The 14,538-nt window shown below is 38.9% G+C and overlaps 2 long non-coding RNA genes across 2 annotated transcripts in view; both read left to right on the top strand.

Moving 5' to 3' along the window:
* The window catches only part of LOC105541526, a 140,948-nt gene that overhangs the window by 35,794 nt on the left and 90,616 nt on the right, over window positions 1–14,538 (top strand). The gene's annotated exons all lie outside the window — the stretch shown is intronic.
* On the top strand, window positions 1,101–6,031 carry LOC105541519. Its single transcript, XR_001006348.1, has 2 exons — window positions 1,101–1,441; window positions 2,082–6,031. It is a non-coding gene; the product is annotated as an uncharacterized LOC105541519 (long non-coding RNA).

The following is a 14,538-nucleotide window of genomic DNA, read 5'->3' as shown; positions in this document are numbered from 1 at the left end:
AACTCCTGACCTCAGGTGATCCACCCACCTCAGCCTCCCAAACTGCTAGGATTACAGGTGTGAGCTACCACGCCTGGCCCTTAAAAGATTACTTCTTGGAGTGGGTTGTATTTAAAATTTTTAAAAACCACGAATGAAGTGGTTAAGAATATAGGCTTTAGCAACAGGGCTACTTGAATTTAATCTGAATTCTTTATTTTATCAGCTCTGTGATCTTGAGCATATTACTTACTGTTTTTACCTCAGTTACCTTATTTATAGGATCCTATCTCATAGAGACTTTTGAGGATTAAATGAGTTCATTCAAGTTAAGCACTTTAAACAGTGCCTTAGTAATTAATGCTTAGCTAATGTTACTTTCCCATGTTTCATGTGGGTTAGTAAGTAGTAAAACCTACCAGATTTCCGTTCTGTCTGAGAAAGTCTAGTCGCTTAACTACTATATGTCACTGCCTGAGTTTGAAATCTAAAGCAATTTTACAGTAATTTATGTGGCCCCTCAAAACAAACAAATCAACAAAATTAAAAAGTCTCCCTTTATAATAAATGGTACCAGTACATGAAAATACTGGGGATGCTCTTTTTCTCAGGGAGTTGGCTGATTTGGCATAACCTTATCTCTGAGGGAAAACAGGTTTTGTGAATTGTTTCATTCTGAATTTCAAGAGAGGAATATGTGAAAGGTACTGAGTGCTTTTGACATATAGAGAACAAAGCGATGACTCACTTAAACCTTGACAGTAGGGGCACCAATAAATTATTATATCTAAAGGGAATCAGGTCAAAGAAGAAATCTTGCAAGGATCTGGAGGGAGATCTGTTTTCTAAAAGCTTATTAGGTGGGTTTTGCTAGTGTTTGTTTTTATCTTGTTTTTTTACCTTCCTCTGTCCCAGCAGGCATTTTAGTGATCTTTTGAAACATGTTTTGACTCTACTTGGTGATTGAAATACACAGCGAGGCTGTGCTGCTTTTATAAGCTCTGAAAGTTTAATAATTTAGGAAGCTAATGATCCTGGGACATTGAATGACTGATTTTAGTATTCAGCTAATAACCCATTTAAAATGAATTCCATACTTCTTTCAACTTGCTTGACTGTAGAGTAATTTTGTCACTAGTTACTATATTACTGGAAGATGTATTCCTAGGCTTTAAGATTTGTGAAGGGTGTGAGTCTAACTTCTCAAACCGAATTTGACAGGGACGTAGCAGTGTTTTAAAAAGTCAGTGAAAGGAAAGAGGTATGTTCAGCATTTCTGTTCCATCTTAACACATTCTTTTTCTCATTTTAGCAGTGGTAATATTTTATGTTATTTTGGTTTGATTTTTGTTTGTGTCATATGGCTCTGCTGTCCTACGACTCTAAGTAGAAGAGAAAATAGTACCAATAATTTCTTCATGGTGATGCACCTCTCTGTCTTAAGTCTTGAACAATGTTTGAGGTCGATGGTGGCCTAAATGAATAAGCATGTCGTGTGTGGTTACTTAGTGAGTGTAGTTTTGTAAGGTGCAACAAGGAACTGGTAATTAACTGCTGGGCATGAGATTACCCCAAGATTCTACAAACGCACCTAAGCGGTATTATATTTGTGAAAAGATTAGAGGAGCTGAACTGTGTATCTTCTTGGTCTCCAGTGGGCAGATACATGGGGATTGCAGCAAAAATTGGGGAAGTGGCCTCCAAGGATGCATGTGGATGTCCTCTGATCCTCTGAAGCATGTTGGATGGCCATTGTCTTCATTAGAACAAAGAAAAAGCAGAAGTATATTTGCCTTTTAGAGAGAGCTCAGTGTTTCTTTTTGACAAACACTGTGCCCTCTCACACCTGCCTTTTGGGGCAGGGATATTTTATTGGACCACAGATATTCTGAGGGGAAAGGAGTTTAAAGTCAGAGCTTGACAAATGCCAGCTCCAGTGCTAATAAGCATTTGTCAAATGCTCTGATTCTAGGCTTTGAAAAGTCTTGAGTTATTAATGAAGTACCCGCTATTCACTGTACACTGTGTAAAGTCCCTAAAATGGAAAGAATAATACTTGCTAGTATCCTTTTAAAGTTCACGTTTATATTGTCTGTTTCCAGGAAAAGTGCCCTCAGCTGGGCCGATGAGAACATTCTTGGCACTCTTTTCTGCAGTGGGCACTGATTGAGGGTCTTCCTGGTGTGGCATCATCAGATCCCTGTTGCTCAAACCCACTAATTAGCTGGTTCTTATCTACAAGTAGCAGGGGCCTTAAAGCTCTCTGAGAAGATCTCACACTGTGTCTCCTACATTTCATCTTCTATAATCTCTCATTCTTAGAGACAGAAAGGTGGTTAAAAGACATCATTTCTTTCTCTGGATTTGGAAAGAGTTATATATTGGAATTATGCTGTTAGTTTACACTTGCATTGTTTAAATTAGAGGAAAGGTTATTTCGTACAGAAAAAATAAAAATACTCTTTAACTAACTTTCAGAATATCCCAACTTTTAACATAAGCTGTTTTGTAAAGGCTGGTTATAGTGACTTCCTTCATAATAGACTTAAAATAGGATGCTTTGAAATCTTGTTCTTTTCTTTACAATACCATATATCAGCTTTGTTTTGAGAGGCAAACTCAATTTTCCCCTCAAATTAGGAAATTACTGTAAGGAACTGGAATGACACACCAGAAGAGATTACATTATAGCGGGGAGGACTAGCATGGGGGTTTCTTTACAAACACTAGACTGGACTATGGATTATAATTTACTTAGTGTTAATAGTTGCAGTTATACATCAAGGACAAAATAGATGTTCTTTAGTTTTTTGTCACCGAGCAGAGGAGAAACAGGGAAACAACAAAGGCCAAATAATTCCCAGCCATTGCTGCTTTGTTTGCATGGAGCCTTTTGAAATGTGAACTAAGAATATTTCTCAGAAGATTTTTAGGTGATTCATATACACAGTAAGGTTTCAGAAGTGCCATATTCGAGGGCATATGGAAACCCATGGCTTTTCTGCTAGAGGATTGTCAAAAGTCCAGAATTTCATAACTAAATACCACGAATTTAGTATAGTAGAGCACAGAACTAAAGGCTCTCTTGTGGCTGCAAAGAATTGACTTCACATAGCATAAACTATAATCCAAGACAGTGACTTAGACATAAGAGAGAATAGAACTTGGTAACTGTTTGGGACTGTTTTACAGAGTGATCATGTATATTTCTATATTATTCTAAAAAAATTATTATATTTATACAAAAATTGTTACAACCATGTACAAGTGTGCATAAACAAACAGTGTATTTATGTAGTCTTTATTTGAATGTCAGGCCAGTTAGAGAAGCTAGACGTGTATAACCAGTTTTGTCTTAACAATCAAGTTCAGAAAATAATACGTAGACTTCCACCTAGTTCCTTTTCTGAATAATATTACAGACTTAAGGAAGCTAATAAGAGTCCAAGATTCTCTGAGTGCCTTTGTGAATTACTTCACCTGATTCATGTATGTACTTTCGTATAATGGCTTTTAATATTGAGGAATATTTGGATATTAAAATATTAGCGTAATTCTGAGCTCATTAAGTTGTAGATTGTCATTTTTTATGAGGATTTACTTTCCTGGTACAACATGTTTTCATCACTAGTTATAATGTATTTTTTTACTTTTGGCTTAGATTTTGAGCCCTCTATTCATGAAATATCAAATGTAGTTCTTTAGGTATGCTGCTTTCTAATTAGGAAGCAGAATGTGATTGCCTACTATTTTCTAGCCACATACCTACAAGTGAATAAAGGATGGAATTCAGACCATGGTTTATGAAATTCAGGCGTTTTTGAGTACTTCCAAGTATTTCTCAAGTAACTTGGTTATGGTTTTGAATGACTAGGAAAATGCTTTGCTTTGTTTGAAAGGGAAATTGTTCAAAAATGAGATCCAATGGAAAACACAGAGGGTGCTACAAATGCAGAGACGTTGTATAAACCTATAAGAATTTTACGTGGAACGAGAATTTTGATGCCTCTTAAAAGGAAACCAATGAGATTCCTTATTCATTAGTATTTTGAAAGTTGGCAGTGGAGTGAGGATCTGTGGGGGAAGGGACAGCTGGATCTTGCACTCAGGACTTCTGTCCTCTGCTCCTCAAAGAACTCATTAGTCACTGTTCTCACTCCCACCCTGGCACCGAGGAAAATGTTGATGTTTCCACCTTTCCCACCCCGGCCTATTTAGGGCATACAACCCTTCCTGAATTTCCTACAGTACAGTTGAGATCACACCGTAGCCTCTAACAAGCATTTACCAGAGATTCAGGGATGACAACAGAGAACTGCAATATAATAAGTAACAGATAACCACTCCATGTTGTTGCATGCACTTCAGAGTGTATATAGTCCATTCTCACCTTACAGGAGAACCAGGAAAAGAGAACGATTTGGGAAGGTCTCTCATTTAATTTTTCCCACACTGCTGCCTCTTCTGTCTTTGACTTGTTTCTTCCTCTCACTTAGGAGGAAGTGGTTCTCAGATAATTGGCTAATCACTTCTTTATGGTCGTGAACTCAGAGACTTATCTGTTATGAGGGGAGAAGCATAAAAAAGATTACATCATGTGAACTCTTGAAATAAAATGCCTCAAGACATAAGAGAGGCCCTTACCACTGTCATTCTCAAAAGGAAAGCTTAGTAGGCTACAGAGATTTAAAAAGCAAGCAAACAGGCAACCAAGCCAATAACAAAGACCTGAAGAAAATTCCGGAATAATCTTCAACCTGTGCTTTCACATGCTAAAATTTTGTAATGAAAAAGATTTCTTAAACTATGTATCTTATGGTGTCAATGGTCAGTGTGGTGGTAGTAGTTGTGATTTGGGCTGCTTTTTTCCTTGTTCATTTTTTCCAAATTTTATTTGGGAAATTTGTGCTGTTCCATTGTGAACTAAAGTTATATATACTGGATGATACAACTTTAACTCCTATGAGTATGTTTGGCTATGTTTTTGGAATTAGGTATTATACATGCCACCTTGTGGCCATTATTAAGAAAACACCTAACATGAAGATGGGAAACAGGATCTTTAGTGACAGCAGCTTGGGCTTGGAGCAGTGCTTTCCGAAGCCTCTTTCTCCAACAACATCTTTAGAACTCTTAGAACCTGGATATCACATTTTAGTGGAAGGAGACAGACAGTAAATAAAATAAAGTATAATAAGTGCTCTGGAGAAAAGTAACGCAAAGAAGAGGGCCAGAAAGTATCAAAGAGTGTGAAAGTACAAATAAGGTACTCTTGGAAGACCTCACTAAGGTCACATTTGAGCAGAGATCTGAACAGGATGAGAGACAACTTGGGGTGGGGAGCAGAATAATGTTTCAGATATGGACATTGCAACTGCGAAGCCTGAGACAGGAATTTGCCTGGCCTGTTCCAGCTTAGCAAAGAAAGAGGCCTGTGTTGCTGATACTCAGAGAGGAGGGAGACAATAGTAGAAAATGCAATCAGAAAAGTGACCAGATGCAGGAGTGACTAAGGCTTTGTAGACTGCTGTATGGACTCTGAATGAAATGAGCGGTCATTGATGGGTTTTTTGCACAGAAGGGTCCTAGTGTGTTTTAAAAGGAACATTCTGGATTCTATATTAAAAACAGACTGAGAAGCGCAAGGGAAAGAACAGGAAGAGCGATTAGGAGGCTGTGGTAGATTATTATTCAGCAAATATTCACCCTACTGTCCTCTCCATAAAATTTCCCCAGCCCATCATCACTGGATTTGTGTATTTGACTTGCTTTAGTCAATGGAAAGTGAGTGAAAAGTGATTATGTGCCAGTGGGGAGGCAAAACCTTAAAAGACCCAGCAAATTTCTTCCAACCCTTTTGTGCATCTGCCAGAAGAATACTGCAAGCAGCCAGTGCCCCTTAAGCCTGGGCCTCAGAACGAGAGATATGGAGCAAACCTGAACCTGACCAGCAGCCTAGAGCGAAGCCAGGGTGACCCTGCAAAGCCCAGCCAAGCATAGCAAAGCCACAGACTTGTAGACCAATGAGCGTGAAATAAATTGCATTGAAAGCCACTGACATTGGAGGAATAATTTTTATGCAGTATTACTGCAGTGAATCTGATTAATATTGGAGCTACTGCAATAATCCAGGGAAAGAGTGGATGATGAGCTGAAGTAAACTAGGATGGTTGTGATCGGATTAGATTCTGTATATACTTTTGAAGACAAGATTTGAAAGAATTTGCCGATGGCTTAGCTATTAAGTATGAAAGAGAAGTTTTGAAATTTTGGTCCAAACAGTGGGAAGAATTGAGTTGCCATTTACTGACACAGGAAACATGAAAGAAGGGGCAGGTTTACTTGATTCAGGGCATGCAGAGGAGAGCAGAGTTAAACTTTGTATATGTTAAGTTTCATATGCCTCTTATATTTGCAAGTAGAGGTGTCCAGCAAGTAGTTTGACATTTAAAAAAGATTTCCAGAGATCATTTCTGCTCTGGCTATAATGGGATGACAGAGACTACATTTACTGTATACCTCAAACAAATAGAAAATTGGACAAAACAATGTTTTCATAATAAACAAATTGAACCTTATTGCCCTAGCTTGGCTTGCCACCTAGAGGCAGTTTTCAAACTTTAATAGATAGAGGGTGTATTCATCTGTTTTCGCACTACTATAAAGAATTACCCGAAACTGGGTAGTTTAAAAAGGAAAGAGGTGTAATTGACTCACAGTTCCGCATGGCTGGGGAGGCCTCAGGAAACTTACAATCATGGTGGAAGGTGAAGGGGAAGCAAGGCATGTCTTTAAGAGGTGGCAGGAGAGAGAGAAAGAGAGATACAGAGAGAGAGAGAGAGAGAGAGAGAGAGAGAGAGAAAGAGAAAGAGCGCAGGGGAAACTGCCACTTTTAAACCATCAGATCTCTGAGAACTCCCTCACTATCACAAGAACAGCATAGGGAAAACTGCCCATATGATCCAGTCACCTCCCACCAAGTCCCTTTCTTGACACATGGGGGATTACAATTTGAGGTAAGATTTAGGTGGGGACACAGAGCCAAACTATATCAGAGAGAAACCTCGAACAGATCCTGGTAGTCTAGCTTAGTGGAGGGAATAGAAATTAGAGTTCACGGAGACTAAAGTGGATAGAAATTTGGGGTGGCGGGGCGGGGTGGGGGGAGGCTTGGTGAAGAGAGAGAGAGAGAGATAAGAGAGAACATACCCAGAAATCACAAAGGGGTCCCTTGAGCCTTGGTATGTGCATGTGAGAGAGGAAGATACCCCTGGCAGGGGGAAGAACTACTGGGAGGCAGTAAGTCAAGTAATTCCTGAAGCTCACTTAAGGCTGGGAAGAGTTTGTGTTCCCATCAGTTAGAGTGGAAAGACCTTATTACACTATATTATATAGGGGCATTGAATAGAATCCTCAGAAGAATACCTCAGTAGTGAAGTTAGTAGTGAGGCTAAATTAACCCTAGACTAAAATATGCTCCGGATTTCCTACCAAGCCTCAAAAGAGCTAGACTGCTACTAAGTAATATAACTGTGTGCTAGAACAAAGCCTAAGGCTACTAGAAGGGTTATAACAAAATCTACCACCCTATTAAGTGAGGTTTCAATGTTGCAAAGCAATAAAACATTTACTAGACATTAAAAAGAATAAGAAACCTGACCCATAATCAGAAGAAAAATGTCAATAAATAGAAACGGAACCAGAAATGACAGAGGTGATGTAATGACTAAAATTGTCCATTATAAATATGCTTCACATCATCAGTAAGGTAGAGGGAAACATGAGCATGATGAAGAGAGATATAGATAATAGAAGACGACTGAAATCAAAGTTACAGAGATGAAAAATACAATAGATTCTTCATTTCATCTCTGAAATGAAGAATAGATTGAACGGGATCAACAGCTGATTAGATACTGCAGAAGAAAAGATGAGTGAAATTGAAGGAGCAATAGAATCTATCAAAAATGAAGCTCAGGGAGAAAAATGACTAATAGAAAAATGAACAGAGCATCAGTGACCTGAGGAACAAAGTCAGGAGAGCTAATATACTTATAATTGGAACCACTGAAACAAGGTGGAGGAGGGTAAAAAGAGAAGACATAATGGCCAAATGTTTGTCCAACTGTGATGAAAAGTATAAACTCATGGATCTTAGAAACTAAAAGAATCCTAAGAAGGAAAAGCATACAGAAAATCACACCAACACACATTGTAACTGAATTTTAGAAAACCAGTTTTGATAAAGAGAAAAATCCTAATAGCGGCCAGAAGAGAGAAAAAGACACTATCTCAACAGAAACTTCTTGTCAGAAACTACACAAACTGAATGACAATCCTCCAAGTGTTGAAAGAAAAAAAAAAAAACCTGTCAATCTAGAATTCTATATCCAGATTTTTGATTTTTTAAAAATTAAGGTAAATAAACACTTCTCCAGACAAACAAAAGAGGTAAAATTCGTTGTCAGCAAACTAACTATAAGAAATATTAAAGGAAGTTATTCAGGCAGAAGGAAAATGATGCCAGATGGAAACTTGTATCTTCATATAGGAATAAAAAATGCCAGAAATGATAAATATATGGATACATGAAAAATACTTAATTTTCTTAGTTTTAAAGTCTCTTTAACAGATAATTGACTGCTTAAAGCAAAATAGAAATAATGTACTGTTGACTCTATAACATATATAGAAGTAAAGTATATGATAAGGACACTGTAACTTATCACAGTTGTGTTAAGCAGCTTCTAAGATGCTCCCCAACAGTCTCTGCATTCTACTGTTCAACTCTAATATAGTCTCATCCTCCATGGAATAGGGCCAAACTCTGTAAAGAATATGGAGAACTGACAATGTATGGCTTCTAAGCCTAGGTCAGAAAGATATTGGAGCTTCCAACTTGCTCTTTCTTGTATTGCTCCTCTGAGAAAACCCAGCTACCACGTCCTGAGGATGCTCACCATCTACAGAGAGTTTACTCGGAGAGAAACTGAAGTCTCCAGCCAAGACCCAGCATCAACTTCCCATTTAGGTGAGTGAGCCATCTTGGAAGCAAAGTCTCCAGCACCAGTAAAGTGTTTAGATGACTGCAACCCCTTTCAACATCTTGACTGCAACCTCATGAGAGACCCTTAGCCAGAACCACCCAGCTAAACCCATCCAGATTGCACAGAAACTGTGGGAGATCATAAATGTTTATTGCTGTTTTAAGCTTCTAAGTTTGGGGGTATTTTGTTATTCAGCAATAGGTAACTAACACAACAGTCTACCCACCAGATGACAAATCATTTCCGACATAGTAAAAGAAACCTTCAACAATATACTTCTATTTCGCCTCCTGTCCACATATACTACTTTCTTTCTGTGTTTTATTGTGATTCCTTCCTAGTGCAGTTTGGCAAGAAAAAGGAACAGAATACATAGAGATTGGAAAGGAAAGTGTTTTTATTTGCAGATGACATGATAATCCACATTAAAAAAAAAACAAAAACTGAAGAATTACGCTACTGGAACTAATAAGTAAGTTTAACAAGGCTGCAGGATACAAGGTCAATATTCAGAACTTCATTATATTTCTATATAGTCACAATTGACAATTGGGATTTTATATTAATTTAATAATACTATTTTTATGGCACTTAACTTGATGGTGGTAAAATGTGAACATTTTAGAGATAAATGTCATAAAATATGTATACAATCTGTATACTCAAAAGCACAAAATGTACTGAAAGAAATTAGATAAAACCTCAATAAATGGAGATATAAACCATGTTCACAGATTGGGAGACTAATTGTTAAAATATCAAATGTCCCCAAACTGATTCCATGTTTATCAAAATCCCAGTAGCTCTTTGGTAAAAATTGACAAATCAACTCAAGAATTTATATATCAGTCCAAATGTTCATAAACTTTGCAACAATGTTAGAAAAGAACAAAATTGGAGAACATATAGTATCTGATCTCTAGTGTTTTGTAAAGCTATAGTTATTAAATAGCATGACATTGGCATAGAGAGACATATAGAAAAATAGAAACAAACAATAGTCCCAGAATAGATAGATACACATGTAGTCAATTTATTTTTGACAAAGTTTTCAAGATAATTCATTGTAGGAAAGGATAGTCTTTGCAATAGATGCAAAAGGTACTGGAACAATTTGATAGCCATCTGGGCCTTAACCCTTGCCATACATCCTATAAAAATTAGCTTTAAATGGACTGTACACTATAAAATTATAGAAGAAAGCATAGGCAAATATCTTTGTAACCTGGATTAGGCAGATGCTTCTTAGATAGGGCACAAAACGTATGAACCGTAGGAAAAATAAATGGTAAAAAAAAGAATTAATTGAAATTAAAAACGTTTGTTTTTAAAATACACTGTTAAGAAGAGGAAAAGGCAAACTACAGATAGAAAATATTGGCAAAGTATACATCTGATGAAGGGCTTGTTTCTATAATATAAAAAGAATTCTTGCAACTCAATAAGAAGAAGTTAAACATCTGATAACAAAAATAGGTGAAAGATTTTTAGGCACTCTGCCAAATGAATTATGTGAATGGTAAACAGCATATGAAAAGATGGTCAACATTATTAGTTATTAAGGGAATGCAAATGAATGAATACATAAATCGTACATTTATATGTAAAATTTTACTCAGCAATAAAAAGTAAAGAACTATTGAGAGATGCAACAATGTTGATGAGTGTCAAAATCATGTCCTAAGTGAAAGAAGGTATTCTCACAATACCGCAAAATGTATGATTCCTTTTATCTGAGGTTCTACAAAAGACAGAACTCTAATGATAAGAAGAAGATTATTGGTTACCAGGGGCAAAGGGTGGAGAGAAGGGATTGATGGCAAAGGATTGGAATGATCGAGATGTTTTATATCTTGATTTTGTAGTGGTTACACGACTATATTCATTTGCCAAAACTCATCAAATTGTATACTGCAAATTGATGAATTTTGTTGAATGTAAATTATACCTCAGTGGAACTAATTACAACAATTCAGGGGAGAGGTCTGGGATAGAGACATAAATTTGGGACTCATGAGCATATAAAATTTAAAGCTATGAAACTAGATGATGTCATTGAGAAAAATTGTGTGTGTGTGTGTGTGAGTGTGTACGTATAGTCAAAAGATTAAGTCCCAACATATCCCAATGTTTAGAAAACAGGGAAATGAAAAGGAAATAGCAAATGTGACTCAGAATGAGTAGCCAGTGAAGAAAACCAATTATGTGTGGTATCCTGGAGGCAAACTGATAAAAGTGTTTCAAGAAGGAGTGAATGTGTCAAATGCTGTCGATGCATTAAAAATATGAGGAATGTTTTCCCCCAAGATGTCAGATTGCAGGCAGTGTTTGCATGCTTCTCCCACCTGGTGACAAAATAGTGTGTACGTAGTCACACTGTGAGCTTTTTTTTTCCAAGAAGCAATGCAGGAACTTAACAGGAAAACTGAAATCTACAGATTATTTGAAAGAAGTGGCAGGCTGCAGCCTACACCATGCGTCAGGCAAGAAACTGTAAGTCCCCAGAGTGTGTGAGGGGGAGAGACTGCCTCTAGGTTACACAGCCCCACTAGGCAAGCTGGAAATCCAGGCCACAGGGGAAGGCCTTAATCCTATCCAGTACTATAACTGATTTAGGAGGGTGAGGAATATAAAAGTAGGAGTGGCAGCAGGAAGAGCCTTGTGTGCATTCCCAGTCTCCAGTGTGGACCAAGGGAAGCCATTACCTATTCTGACTCACATGGGACCTTGCAGAAGTCTGCCAACTGACTCAGGCTGTGGTCTCAAGTTGGAAGAGGCTCCCAACTGAACTTTGTGATATAACTTTGAGTAGGGAAGAACTCCTTCTGCCAGAACTGGGGGGTAAGTGGGAAGTATGCTGCAATCATGAGCATAGGAGCTGGGCACCCCAGTTGTGCAGGTGCACTTTACATGCATGGCTTGAAAGCTGTGGTTGTTATCCCTGCAGAAGGTATATGGCCTGGGGGAGTTTTGAATTCTGTGCTCAGATGGCCTGGAACTTAGGGTCGCTGCTGCTAGTGGTAAGCTGCGGGTGTGAGATCTGCCTTGCCAAGTGTGTGGGAGCTGGGTGGGACTTACCACTGCCTGCTACTCCACATTTCCTGCAGTACACTTCTGTTCAACAGAGGCAGCTGTGCTCCTCTTTGGAACATTACCCCAGTGGCCAGAGAACTGTCTCCTGACTCCTACAGGGGTTGCTGCTTGCTCTGCACATGGAGAGTCAGAGCAAAGACCTGCCTAACTCAGCCCCCAGCTGGCTTTGCCCCTCTACCTGCCTGATAGCTTAACACAAAGGGCAGAAACTTTTCAGAGCTTTATGCCCATCACCTGAGAAACCAGAGTACCTCTCCTGGGTAACATAAAGCAAGCACAAATCCCACTGCTACTACCATAGCTGGTGCTCTTTTGCAAGTGCCACATTTTGGCTGGAGGCCAACTGACGCAGTCCATTACAGCATCTCCAAGTTGAATAACACCACACCCAGGAAGGAGAAAACTTGTGTGTGACTTCAGCTGTCACTATTGCCTGCATAACCCTGGCTAACCAAGAGGTCCTAAGTCTGTACATGTGACCAGTTCATTACTACTACAACCAGCATTTGAGAAAGCCAACACACTAAGGCTATCTATAACCAAGGAATTTCAAAGGATCTACATCACTCCCTTGCCACCCCCATCAGAGCTGGTGCTACTACAGACTCCTGGGAAACCTAAAGACAGGTCACATCTCTGGATCCCTTGAAGATATTCCCCAGAACCAGCCTGGAGTGTATCAGCCCCACTGGGCAACTTGACTCAGAGGGGCAACAGGATTCACAGTAGTCTGGCCTTCAGAGGCTCCTACTCCTAGGGGAAGGGAGAGTGCAGCACATCAAGGAAACACCCTGTAGGACAAAGGAACCTGGATGGCAGGTTTGAGTCCCAAATCTTTCTGCTGGTGGGAAGTTTCTTTCAGCGGATGCACAGTTGCAATGCTGGGTTCAACGGGGAAAGTCTGCAGTTTTGCCCCAACAATCAGGAGGCCCTGGTGCCCATGAAGGATCTCGGAGAAGAGGGGTTCTTCTTCTCCTCGTCCACCGCTGCAGACACAGCTGGTGTTTTGCCCACAGGAGCTTAGCATGAGTGCACCTATACACAGCCTTTCTGTAATACTTCAGGGTGACTGCATCTCCACAGGAGGAGCACCTTCCAGGTGCAGGCTTGCATGAGAGGTAGGGTCACATTTCTTCTCTACATGGAACATCGGCATTTCTGCAGATGAAAAGAGGCACCTGTCTGATCTGAATAGCTGGAACACTGGGTCAGGAGTGTGTCTGGAAAGTGGATAACTTTCTTGCTGGCCTGGCAGGGGAGCTGAGATGGCTATGGCCTTTCCCTCTGATAAGACCTCAGTGTGTTTCACTGAGGGTGCCCCCAGCCACTTCTGTCAAGGCTGGGACTTCTGCCCACCAATGAGTGTTGCATTTACCCACCTGCTTTAGCCACAGCTGGTATTGATCTGTGGACACCTTTCCTATTGGCCCCGATCCTGAACTATTCGATCCAGTGAATAAAATACTGGGGAATAAATAAATAAATAAGTACACACCAAGGGGGAATCAAATACACTTCAAGATACCTCTGTCATTCCAACCCTATAGGAGACAGTGAACTTGCTCACTCACTGAGCACGTTGCTACTGCAACCAGCATCCGAGAAAGCCATCATACAAAGACTCTCTATAACCAAGGAACTCATGCACAGTCTCCATCCCTGAAAGCACCAAGAGTCAAATTAAGCTATAAAGTACAAACATTAAAAGTCACATCCTTAAAGGGGGAAAAGAAATTTAACAAAATACAAATAAAAAATAAGTTCAAGAATAATGAGAAGAAACTGTCTACCCAAACTAAACCCAAAGCTAGCAGAAGAAAAGAAATAATGAAGATCAGATCAGAACTTAATAAAATTGAAACAAAACACAATACAAAGGAGCAATGAAACAAAATTAGTTACTTGAAATATAAACAAAATTGATAGACCATTAGCTAGATTAACCAAGAAAAGAGAGAAGATTCAAATAAGCTCAGTTAGAAATAAAACTGGAGAAATTACAACCAACATCACAGAAATACAAAAGATCCTTTGAGACTACTATCAACACCTCTATGCACACATAAAAAACCTAGAGAAAATGGATAAATTCCTAGAAACATAAAACTCTCCTAGATTAAATCAGGAAGAAATAGAAACCCTCACTAGACCAATAACAAGCAGCAAGATTGAATCAGTAATATGAAAAATTGCCAACAACAACAAAAAATGCCCAGGGCCAGAAAGATTCACAGCGGAATTCTACCAGACATTCAAAGAAGAATCAGTACCAATCTTAATGAAACTATTCCACATGACTGAGAAAAAGAGAATCCTCCCTAAATCATTCTATGAAGCCAGCATCAACCCTGATGCCAAAACCAGGAAAGGACATAACAACAAAAAATAAAAAACTACAGACCACTATCCCTCATGAACT

The sequence above is a fragment of the Mandrillus leucophaeus genome, unplaced genomic scaffold (assembly GCF_000951045.1).
Source record: "Mandrillus leucophaeus isolate KB7577 unplaced genomic scaffold, Mleu.le_1.0 Scaffold1056, whole genome shotgun sequence".
In the NCBI taxonomy this organism is placed as follows: domain Eukaryota; kingdom Metazoa; phylum Chordata; class Mammalia; order Primates; family Cercopithecidae; genus Mandrillus; species Mandrillus leucophaeus.
Note: the sequence above shows the minus strand (reverse complement) of the source record. Positions and strands in the feature narration are given on the sequence as shown.